We start from the raw sequence: 13,058 nt of genomic DNA on the forward strand, positions 1-13,058 counted from the left end.
GGTTTGGAATTGCATACACCTCCGGCCATTTGCTGAAGTAATCCATGACCACAAGGACATAACGGTTTCCAGAATCACTTACTGGGAAAGGGCCTGCCACGTCCATTGCTATTCTTTCAAACGGGGCTCCTGGTCTATACTCTTGCATAGGACCTCGATGTCGTTAGTGATCCCAGAAAATATGCATCGGCAGATCTATATGGTGGCACAGTGGTGTTTCGATCCGGCTGTAGCTCGGTCAGGCGTGAGACTTAACCTGTCTAAATTACTCATCAACACTACCCATTAAGATTTAAGTACCACATTCAATTGAGATCACCCAAGAACTCCTCTCACCAAAATCGTAATAAGGTGGACCTAGGTGTTATTAGATCCATCGTAACCCTCCCTTATGGATGAACTCTATTATCATCCCCAATGGACTGCTATCAATAAAGCAAGCCCCCAAAAAGAATCGCGATCAATCACCATACACTATGTTACCCCATAATAATTCACTTAAACCATCTTACTCATAATTGTCCTTCTCATTGACAAATTCACTTAAGTTTATTCTCAATTTTCTTCCTTAAGAATAGCGTATATAACATAAAACTATACCATATACTTTTTAATCCCTAAAATTCAATCAGGGCAAATATTTCTACGATAATACTAACAATAATTTCTCGGTGTATAAATATTGAATATAATTCGAAACCGCAAAATAATAGTTATAACTTTCCTCTGGAATTCAATTTGGGTAAATATTCCTACAACATTTCTAACAATAATTTTTGGGTGTATAAATGTGGAATACAAATAAAAAAAATCTAATAATAATTATTTATAGTTCTTAAAGAAAATGATTTGTACAATTACATTGCATTACACAAAGTAAACAAAAAAATTATGACGACAAAACACCTGTACCATCATATACGGGACTGGATAAGGAACCCGAAACCTACCCAGTTTATCGAGGGAATCAAACAGTTACCTCCTCCTTAATTCTCAACCTCTATCCTACCGAGCTCGATATCGTAAGGTTTGCAAACAAATTCTTTGCTATAAAAAACATACAAAAAGGGTAGCTTTCAGAGACCCTATCTTGGACACGTACCATAAGTAGACAAAATTGTTTCTCAAATATAATTTATTACCTAATTCATATCATATTATACCCATTATCTTTTCTTATGTAATTATATTGTGGTGAGATAAACTTTTAGCTCCCCCTACTCGTATTAATTACCCATAAAAAGATAATGCACGAGTGGAGACATGAACCTTAAAAAATATGTAACTACTTTCTTATCCGCGCCATGTTATGCCATATCTTGGGGCTAAATACGCCCTATTAGCTTTCTTTATATAAATATATTTATACTGAGGGTTTGGTAATAAGATATATGTTTCTACGGCGGAACAAAATAAAAGGAAATACGCGTATAAAGCTAAGATAATATTAAACGATGTTTTTGATTTAAATAGGTATAAATTCTAAATAATAATAATTTGGCAATAAATGTAAAATGAGCGTAATTAAAAGACTGGTCAATGAATACTTGTATAAGAAAACAAAATTAACAGACAGACTATAAGACCAGCATATTTTTAGGCAGTATGAGGTTGTGCGTAGCAGTTTGCTCTCTCCTCGCTATAACAGATGGATATCTTCTAGATTATCTTCTGGTACTTATCCTGGCGCCGAGCTTACGCTGGCTCGATATTCAAGTACTTGTTGAAAAGTAGGTGTTATTCGTATCTCCAACTCTATCTGCAATGTATTCGTTGGTTGAGTATCGATCTGCTGCGTCAGTGCGTTGGCGTTGTACTACAATGGAGTGACGGATTTCTGCAACTGCTGTACCATGCTGCACTACCAAAATTGTATTGCATCTGTTGTTGAGTGCCACCACTGATGATGTTGAGCTGCTTGTGGTGACAATTCCAAACTCAGTATCACTGTTCCCCAATGGATGGTATATTTAGCACGTGGTACCCTGGGAATGTTTCTTGGTGGAGTTTTTGAGGTTTTTTCCTAGGTGGAGGTAGGAGGGCTTCAATCATATGGCACCTTGTAGATGACTGTGGTAGCGTGGTGACCGCTACCGTGTACACCTATCGCTGAAACACTCAATCAGAATATCCCGTTGTCAACCAGTGGCTCGCGTTATGAGAAATTTTACAGCGAACACTATTGTAACTGCGACGTCACCTGCTAACACAGTTCTGCTGGAAAATTTTCTTAATTCTGTGTGCTTCCACGTGTGCTATAATACAGCTAAAGATGACTTGTCTGTGCGCCTTAGTTGTCAATAAAATGAAGCGCCAAATTCTAATCATCACCGACTACTCTCTGCCTTTGACAATTCATTCTATGAAATTGACAAACAACCCTGTCCCCACAGGCGGTGTTCACATACATCATCATGTGATTCCAATGCATGGGGTGTTCATATGCATAACCGATTGGTTTAAACACAGGGTGACGTTACAAACCCGAACAGTCATCCGAGTCCAGACGGGAGATTACTGTTTCGGGCCGTCGACCTGGTAACCATTGTTGAAGATCGTGATAGTGATCCCAAAAACATAACAACTAATGGTGATGTGGCGATTATTAGTCGTGAATAGGCTCGTAACACGTGGGGAAGAACCACGACAGCCGGGCTTCCATCATTTCACTGGCACCGCATGTTGCAGATCTTTGGCATGGAAATTCCCGATTCTCTTGCCCTTCATATTTTCGATTTCGTAAATGCTATTCCCTACTTTTCGGACAACTCGAATATACCGCATTCCGAATTTGCAGGCAACCGTACTTTTCCAAAAACGCACAGAATTCATGGGAAGTGAATTGTTTCCCATTATCGCTATGTACAACCTGTGGCACACCGAATTTGTGAAACAAATCACTCTCCATGAACTTTATCACATTTTTGGATGTCGCCTTGGCCATGGATTTGAGCAGGACGTACTTGCTCAGGTGGTCCAAAATTATAAAAACATAAGAATTCCCATACCTGGATTTTGGAAAAGGGCCGATAAAATCAATAAAGACCTTTTGCCAGGGCCGGTCAGTCACTCTCTTCTCCCATCTTCGGCCGATGCACCTTGTTTGGAGCTTTAATTTCCTTGCAGGTAACACATCCAACTATAAAGTCTCTCACCTGAAGAGCCATCTTAGGCCAGTAGAAATACTGACGAAGGTCGGCTAGCGTTTTACCTATGCCACAATGGCTTTTAACACTAGCTTTGTGAGTGTTGGAGATGAGTTCATTTGTGAGGCCGCGCAGTACCCACAGTTTCCAAATGAATCCCTCCTGGATCGGATTTCCGTCGGAAGGTAATGTCCGCTTGTACACATAAGAGTCAATCACTTTCAAGTCGGGGAGTTGGGCTTGGTGCTCGGATATATGCTCCCTCAATTGGACATATTCTTCGGATTCGAACTCCTCGGACTTCATTTCAATAAGGGGACTTCCATCAACAAACATGCCCAATTCGTCGGCGTGCAGTCGAGACAAGGTGTCTGCAACGACGTTCTGTATATCAAACTGGAAGGCCTGCAGTTTTAAGCTCCACCTTGCCAGTCGACCGCTGAGGTCTTTCCGTCACCACCGCTATGGTCCGTCACCACCGTAAAAGGCATCAGCTCTATAAAGGGCCGAAACTTCTTTATAGCGCTGATGACGGCCAAACACTCCCGCTCAGTTACGCTGTAATTTCTTTCAGCCTTGGATAACTGAGCGGAGTGGAAAGCTATGGGACGTTCATAGCCCTCAGCGTCGATCTGGTACAGTACTGGGCCAATTCCTAGATTAGAGGCATCGCATTGGACATAGAACCTCTTGTCGAAAAAGGGGTGGCTCAAGATAGGGCTGGTCGTCAATGCCACCTTCAGGCTCTCGAAAGATTCTTTCGCATCCTCATCAAAAACAAATTCCCGTTCTTTCTTAAGTGTGCGAATAATCGGAGCCGTGATTGTGGCGTAATCACGTATAAATCGCCGGAACCATGACGCCATTCCAAGAAAGCTCCTTACGTCACGCGGGGTTTTTGGTGTCGGGATTTTGACGATTGCATCTATCTTAGAGGGTTCCGGCTTAAGTTTGCCCTCTCCAACAATGTACCCCAGATACCTTAGCTCGCGCCTGCAGAACTTCGACTTACTCAGGTTAATCGTCAAGTTTGCCTGGGTCAACAGCTTTCCGATCTGCCGAAGGAGCGTAATATGCGAATCGAAATCAGGGGAGACGACCAACAGATCGTCGAGATAGACGAAGACTTTCTGTCTGAGTTCCGGTGTGATCACCTTATCCTCTAACCGACATAACCGCTGGGCTGCATTGCAGAGCCCAAACGGCATGACGGTAAATTGATAATGTGGTCTCCCCGGAACCGTAAACGCTGTCTTCGGTCTACTCTCCTTCGCAAGTGGCACCTGCCAAAATGCATCCTTCAGGTCGATGCTGGAAATAAAGAATGTGTCCTGCAGTCGGCTGAGCAGGCTATCTATGAAAGGAAGCGGATACGCGTCTTTTATGGTACAGTCGTTGAGCCTCCTAGCATACAAACACAGTCTTTTCTTCTCTCCTTTGCGGACGAGTGTCACCGGAGAGTTCCAAGGACTGGAGCTAGGTTCAATGACGCCTAGACTCAACATTCGGTCCAATTCCCCGTAGATAAGCTGCTCAACTGCTGGCGAAACCGGGTAGAGGCGCTGCTTCACCGGGGCAGCATCGCCTGTATCTATGGTGTGCTCCTCCACGGAAGTCCTTCCAAGACCATGCACCTCATAATCCCGAAAACAAAGCTTCGCCTCATCCAACTTGGCTCCCTGATCCTCGCTCAATTGGTGCTCATCTGGGTCTGGGGCAGACTCTATGGAGAGACTTCCTAAAAGACCAGGAGCAATGCCAAAAAGAGCCAAAAATCGACCCCACAATACTTTGCATTCTCCAAGCCAGGAACCAAATATATATCCATCTCGTGTGACTTTCCTTCATACGAAACGGTCGCCTTTACCAGCCCAATGCAGGAAATTCTCGATCCGCTCGCAGTACCGACACTGCACTTATGTACAGGAGTTATCCTCAAATTAAGTTCGTGCACTAATGGAAGGCAATCTTTTCCAAGGCAAGTAATCGATGCCCCACTATCGAACAATGCTCGAATACTGTGGCCGTTTAAGGAAACGTTTCGGAAGGGTCTCGGATCCATCTGGGTCTTAAAGCTAGAAATAAAGGTAGAATTTATCGAGCGTCTCTTATTGCGTCTTACGTTATACCGTTCTCTGGCCTTGAGTATTCTTTTGGAAACATGTTTGGCATGGGAAGGTTCAGAGTTGAAGATTCTATCTCTGACTTTTATGTACCTCTCTAAACGAATATGAAACGGTAATGTCAGGTCCGGTTTTGTCTCAATGCTGGTCTCTGGTTGCCGGGTGTTTATGGCCGTGTCGTAAATCTGGGTCTGTTTATCCTTCGCGATTGTTGTATTGGTGGATGTATGAATGTTGGGGACAGCTAGTCTATGGTTTGCGTCGAACGCGAGTCCCCCTGCGACGCGTTCGCCATTCGGTTTCCCAGTTTGCAACCGCTACATTGTGGAGCTGTTACACCTGGCGCGCCACATCTAAAACAAAAGAGGCCTCTTTGACTCGAAGTGCACTGTTTGAATCCATGACCCTTCGTTCCACAATTCCAGCAAAGAATATGGTCTCCGATTGAATTCTTTGATTTCGCCCTAACTTTCAACCCCAAATCGTCCATTTCGTCATATATTTCGCTCACATTCCTCGCAGGTAGATTCAGACGGATCTCTGTTGAAATTCTCTTTCCAGAAGATCTTCGGCTTTTCGGCATTCAGTCCGCAAATGTTCAACTGAATAGATCTGAGTGCCGAATATCAGATGAGCCAGTTTTGGCTTAGACCTGCTTTTATGATGTCTATGACTTCGTGTTGTTGGAGTGGCTCTCGCAATTGAGTTCGAATGCTGTTAATTGCGTCGATAAACTGCGTCACTCTTTCCTCGCGGCCTTGCTTACGATCCATCAATTGCCTCAACACCTCCACGTTGGAGTGGTATCGTTGAAATTCCCGCACGATTTCGCATCTAAGGTTCTTCCAATTTATATGGGGATGTAGTTTTATGCGGTCCCAGTACCATTGGTTCGCTCTTCCTTCCAGCAAGTGGTGAAATCCTTCCAATAGTTCTTCATCAGAGCATTCATAACTTCGCTGCATTCTGTCAACTCGAAATATAAAGTCCTCTATCAAAGGAGTTTTAGAGGTCCCATCGAATTTTATGCCCCATTTATTGAGACTTGGATATTTGGGTCTAGATATGTGCTCGTCTGGATATGGCGTTTGATTTCGCGAATCTCTTGTATAACCGGTTTACCTATTTCGCTTCCCCTGAGAGGGCAACCCTCACTGCTACTTCTACAGCAGCGTTGCCAGAATTGTTTTCCCAAAAACCGCTAGATTTGCCCAAAAAATAGCTAAAAAAAGCTAAAAAATGCTAAAAAATAGCTAGAAAAAAGCTAAATTTTTTTGTATCAAAAGTCACATTTTTGATTGAAATTTAACAAACTTAAAGGCTTTATTTCACTTAAAATGCATATTATTTTCATTTTAATTCCACTTCTGTGAGACTGTAACAATATCTAAGGCATATTAGCTCTGTTTGCGTATTCGATACATTTTGATTACTATCACAAATTTTTTCCTTCGCAAAACATTTTCTATTTTTGAACGCTATTTTGGTTTGTGGTTAAGATGAAAAAACTCCTCACATTTAAAGACTTTTTCATTAATTCTTCCTTCTTTCATGAAAACATACCCATTTTTAAGTTGAGTCACTCAATTATAAGGACAAAACGACTTTATCGTCTTTTGGACAAGGAAAACAGTTTATATAAGAGAAATTCACAAATGCTATTATAACCAAAATTCGCGTTCGTATTTTAAGTAGATGAAATCTTTGGCCTCACGACAATATTTTTTCAGTGCACAAAGCAATTCACATCTACTATTTTAATTTAGTAATATCGCAATAACTTTAGAATATTATAATAACATAAAAAGGATAAACGAGTCAAATGCTAATATTCCCAATAATTTACTGACAGTTTATCTAACAAATTTGTATGGTAATAGTAGATTTAAATTTTACGATAACTTTTATGAATATGATGAAAAAACTTTACAACAAGGTGTATTTGCTACAAAAATGCCCGCATAATGGCTGGAATCATTATTAATGTTTCAACTGAGCTTTGAAATATGTGGAAACCCTTATTCTTGCAGCAAGGCTGAGATAAAAACGCCGTTTTATCCATATTTCAATAGAAACATGTCGAAAATAAAAAAGGCAAAAATAGCTAAAAGGGTCATGAAAAAAAGCCAGAAAAAAAGCTAAAAGCTAAATGCATTTTTTTTCCGCTAAACGTCTTCAAAACAAGCCAAATCTAGCGGGAAAAAAGCTAAATTGGCAACGCTGTTCTACAGCCTCTTTCATCTCCGACCTAATTAATTCCAACATCGCAGCCGGGTCAATTTGTTGATCATCATATGATTGCCTGGCATCGTTTCCTTGTCCATCACTGGTCTCTTTGTTTCCTAAAGCGGTGAGTGGACTATACGGTGGGGAAGTGATGATGTCGTCTCGTTGTCCTGGTACACCAGACCCCAACGCAAAATCATTGACTTGACCGTCGGTTGCCGGCTGACTAGTACCATCATTTACCTCCCTATTAACATTACAGGTACTCATCCCCTGGCCACTGCCAGACGCCGCCAAATTCGATCCTTTAGGCATCATTAGCCTTAAATTTACCAAATACTACTCAGTTACACAAAAACCACAAAAAAGGTTAACAAAAAGAAATTTCTTCAAACTGAAGGTCAAAAAAATTAACTTCCTGCGATGTAGAAGATTTATTTATATTTAAATTTAATATGTTTTCTCCAAAGGGTGTATGGGGAAATATATATAGGATTATGTTTGGTTTTATAAAAAGTTATTCAAAAATGTAATGCAAAAATGTTCTGAAAATTTACACTCAAAAAACTAATATGTACTCCTGTTCTTCCTATCCACGTCTTGACGGATAACCGAATCTCTCAAAACTTTAAATAAATTGATATATATATATAAACCTATGGGGTAACATATACAAATGGATTGACGCTTAACAAGACTATTACATAACGGTGAGATATGGATGCAGTTATTATAAATAGACGTACGTCATAATCATTGGACGATTTGTCCTCAAAGCTAACTTACTTACAGGTCATAATGGCCCACAAGAATGCCAACTTGTTGGCGATCGTCCAAATAGTGTTACGAGTTCCGAACTTGACTTTCAACAACAAAATTGACTCTTTACATTGTGTGCAAAATTCAAGACTGTAAAAAGTTGCTCCCTATGGTGTCATTCCGACGCTTCGGGTTTCCGTTGTTAGAATGCGCAAATGCATCATAAAAACGCTATTGCATGACTTCATAACTAAACAACTATCTTTCCGATCAAAAGGCTCGTAATACGTTGGGCGCCATTGTAATGGGTTGTTAGGAGACGATTTAGGATCGTTGCGAACAAATAAGCCATTTGTTCTTGGTCACTAGATGTCGTTAGTGATCCCAGAAAATATGCATCAGCAGTTCTATATGGTGGCATAATGGTGTTTCGATCCGGCTGTAGCTCGGTCAGACGTGAGACTTAACCTGTCTAAATTACTCATCAACACTACCCATTAAGATTTAAGTACCACATTCAATTGAGATCACCCAAGAACTCCTCTCACCAAAATCGTAATAAGGTGGACCTAGGTGTTATTAGATCCATCGTAACCCTCCCTTATGGATGAACTCTATTATCATCCCCAATGGACTGCTATCAATAAAGCAAGCCCCCAAAAAGAATCGCGATCAATCACCATGCACTATGTTACCCCATAATAATTCACTTAAACCATCTTACTCATAATTGTCCTTCTCATTGACAAATTCACTTAAGTTTATTCTCAATTTTCTTCCTTAAGAATAGCGTATATAACAGAAAACTATACCATATACTTTTTAATCCCTAAAATTCAATCAGGGCAAATATTTCTACGATAATACTAACAATAATTTCTCGGTCTATAAATATTGAATATAATTCGAAAACGCAAAATAATAGTTATAACTTTCCTCTGGAATTCAATCTGGGTAAATATTCCTACAACATTTCTAACAATAATTTTTGGGTGTATAAATGTGGAATACAAATAAAAAAATCTAATAATAATTATTTATAGTTCTTAAAGAAAATGATTTGTACAATTACATTGCATTACACAAAGTAAACAAAAAATTATGACGACAAAACACCTGTACCATCATATACGGGACTGAATAAGGAACCCGAAACCTACCCAGTTTATCGAGGGAACCATACAGTTACCTCCTCCTTACTTCTCAACCTCTATCCTACCGAGCTCGATATCGTAAGGTTTGCAAACAAATTCTTTGCTATAAAAAACATACAAAAAGGGTAGCTTTCAGAGACCCTATCTTGGACACGTACCATAAGTAGACAAAATTGTTTCTCAAATATAATTTATTAAAAAATTCATATCATATTATACCCATTATCTTTTCTTATGTAATTATATTGTGGTGAGATAAACTTTTAGCTCCCCCTACTCGTATTAATTACACATAAAAAGATAATGCACGAGTGGAGACATGGGCTAAATAAGCCCTATTAGCTTTCCTTATATAAATATACTTATACTGAGGGTTTGGTAATAAGATATATGTTTCTACGGCGGAACAAAATAAAAGGAAATACGCGTATAAAGCTAAGACAATATTAAACGATGTTGTTGATTTAAATAGGTATAAATTCTAAATAATAATAATTTGGCAATAAATGTAAAATGAGCGTAATTAAAAGACTGGTCAATGAATACTTGTATAAGAAAACAAAATTAACAGACAGACTATAAGACCAGCATATTTTTAGGCAGTATGAGGTTGTGCGTAGCAGTTTGCTCTCTCCTCGCTATAACAGATGGATATCTTCTAGATTATCTTCTGGTACTTATCCTGGCGCCGAGCTTACGCTCGATATTCAAGTACTTGTTGAAAAGTAGGTGTTATTCGTATCTCCAACTCTATCTGCAATGTATTCGTTGGTTGAGTATCGATCTGCTGCGTCAGTGCGTTGGCGTTGTACTACAATGGAGTGACGGATTTCTGCAACTGCTGTACCATGCTGCACTACCAAAATTGTATTGCATCTGTTGTTGAGTGGTGGCAAATGATGTTGAGCTGCTTGTGGTGACAATTCCAAACTCAGTATCACTGTTCCCCAATGGATGGTATATTTAGCACGTGGTACCCTGGGAATGTTTCTTGGTGGAGTTTCTGAGGTTTTTTCCTAGGTGGAGGCAGGAGGGCTTCAATCATATGGTACCTTGTAGATGACTGTGTTAGCGTGGTGACCGCTACCGTGTACACCTATCGCTGAAACACTCAATCAGAATATCCCGTTGTCAACCAGTGGCTCGCGTTATGAGAAATTTTACAGCGAACACTATTGTAACTGCGACGTCACCTGCTAACACAGTTCTGCTGGAAAATTTTCTTAATTCTGTGTGCTTCCACGTGTGCTATAATACAGCTAAAGATGACTTGTCTGTGCGCCTTAGTTGTCAATAAAATGAAGCGCCAAATTCTAATCATCACCGACTACTCTCTGCCTTTGACAATTCATTCTATGAAATTGACAAACAACCCTGTCCCCACAGGCGGTGTTCACATACATCATCATGTGATTCCAATGCATGGGGTGTTCATATTCATAACCGATTGGTTTAAACACAGGGTGACGTTACAAACCCGAACAGTCATCCGAGTCCAGACGGGAGATTACTGTTTCGGGCCGTCGACCTGGTAACCATTGTTGAAGATCGTGATAGTGATCCCAAAAACATAACAACTAATGGTGATGTGGCGATTATTAGTCGTGAATAGGCTCGTAACACGTGGGGAAGAACCACGACCCCAAATTAGCCAGCCGGGCTTCCATCATTTCACTGGCACCGCATGTTGCAGATCTTTGGCATGGAAATTCCCGATTCTCTTGCCCTTCATATCTTCGATTTCGTAAATGCTATTCCCTACTTTTCGGACAACTCGGCACTTTACGAACTTCCAGCATAGCTTCGCATTTAGATTTTTCGAGGCGTCGCTCAACACGAAATTTCTTCTCAATATCTCCTGCCCAGGTTTGAATTCCACCTCTCGCGATCTGGTGTTATAGCGCGTCTCGTTCTTCTTATATGACTCGTGAAGTTTTTCCTTTATAGTACGACGCACCATCTGAAGTATGTCACCCTTTGGTAGAATATCTACTTCGCCGCTCTCCAATGTTCCTAATTTTGTTGACAAAGCATATGCGCTCGCGTGTGTAACCATGTTCATACCGAATAAGGCGAAGTATGGAGAACGACCTATAGAAGAGTGACAGGTGGATCGTAAAGAACATTCAACGGCTGATAAGTATCGGTCCCAATCCTTCTGGTCATCGGAAACGTACGACCTGACCGCCGCGATTATAGTACGGTTGACGCGCTCGGAAGCATTCGCCTGTGGCGAATATACCGCATTCCGAATTTGCAGGCAACCGTACTTTTCCAAAAACGCACAGAATTCATGGTGTTTAAGCCGACATCCCTACAAAATTTATACTAAGATATAATATCTTTGAAATACAGATGTCGTTTTTAGTTTTTTCGTTAAGCCATGAATTCTACTCAATTTATTACGATATTGATATTAGGTGATAAGTAATGAACCAAATAAATGTCCACTTGCTTTTCAACAACGAAAGAGTTCACTTTGGTAATATTTATTTTCTCCGGTTGGTCTCGTTACATCTGCTAACCTTTTCCTTTGGTCTTTTGTTGTTTTTTTCCGAGGAATAAATTTGGAGCTACGAGGTGATATTTCATTTTGGCATATAAATTCCTATTCCCTACTGGTGCCATTCAGGAAGATTCCAGCATCTAATCATTTTTTGGTCCTAACGAACCGGATACTGAGAGTCGAAGAGCATCACTAATTCTGGTAAAGGAATCATCCACTCCTGATACTTCATTCTTGGATCATCTCTGTTTCCAGGTTATTCCAGGTTTGCATTCCATTTTGGTTTATGGTATGTATTCGTTCAAAACAAGTTTAGTCTAAATCAATCAATTGACAGAACTAGTGCGTGTGACCGGAGAGACTAATTAAACACGAATTAAGAAACTCGTTTGTCCATTCTGCCAGTCCGTTTGCAACGTAAAAAGAGCGAAGTTAGTGCAGAAATAAAATTAAAAATTTCGACTAAAAATATATTATTTTCGAGTAATTTCTAACTGTGTTCGTCTCGACCTAGTGCTGAAAAGTGGTACCGATTTATTTCGGATTTTTGGTAGAGTGTCAGATTTTTTATGTTCATGTGAAGATTACGAAATTTATTTCTTTAGAGAACGAAAGGGTAGAGAAAGTGTGATATGTTCATCTACAACAAAATCTAAAATAAAAGTTTGTCACATAACCTAAAGGTGTGGGAGACACGTATTATGTACGTAATTATATTTTTTACGTAATACTTGGTGAAATTCATGAGTACACATATATGTACTTCTACGAATTTGCATATTGTGGATTATCCGTTATTTTTCTTATTTCATCTTGTCCGAGCATTTGTTGGTATGTACTTTTTACAATTCTATTCTTTGATTATATTTTTTTCTTAAATTCGCCTGAGCAACAAATTTACCAAAGAAGATCTGTAAATAAGTGTGATAATTCCAATATAACAATATCTTCCAGAGAGAAACTAACATTCCAATTTTCTCTTTCCCATGATACCTTTTTGTAAACCTATTATTATACGAACTCGGTGAAATATTCATCGGCGAGTTAATTTCTATTGCGATAGAAAACATTGAAAGTACAATTGCCACCAAACCACAGTAATGCATGAAGTAAAATTTTGCAGAATCTTGGTTTAAAAAAAAAA

The sequence above is a fragment of the Haematobia irritans genome, chromosome 2 (genome assembly GCF_050003625.1).
Source record: "Haematobia irritans isolate KBUSLIRL chromosome 2, ASM5000362v1, whole genome shotgun sequence".
Taxonomy (NCBI): domain Eukaryota; kingdom Metazoa; phylum Arthropoda; class Insecta; order Diptera; family Muscidae; genus Haematobia; species Haematobia irritans.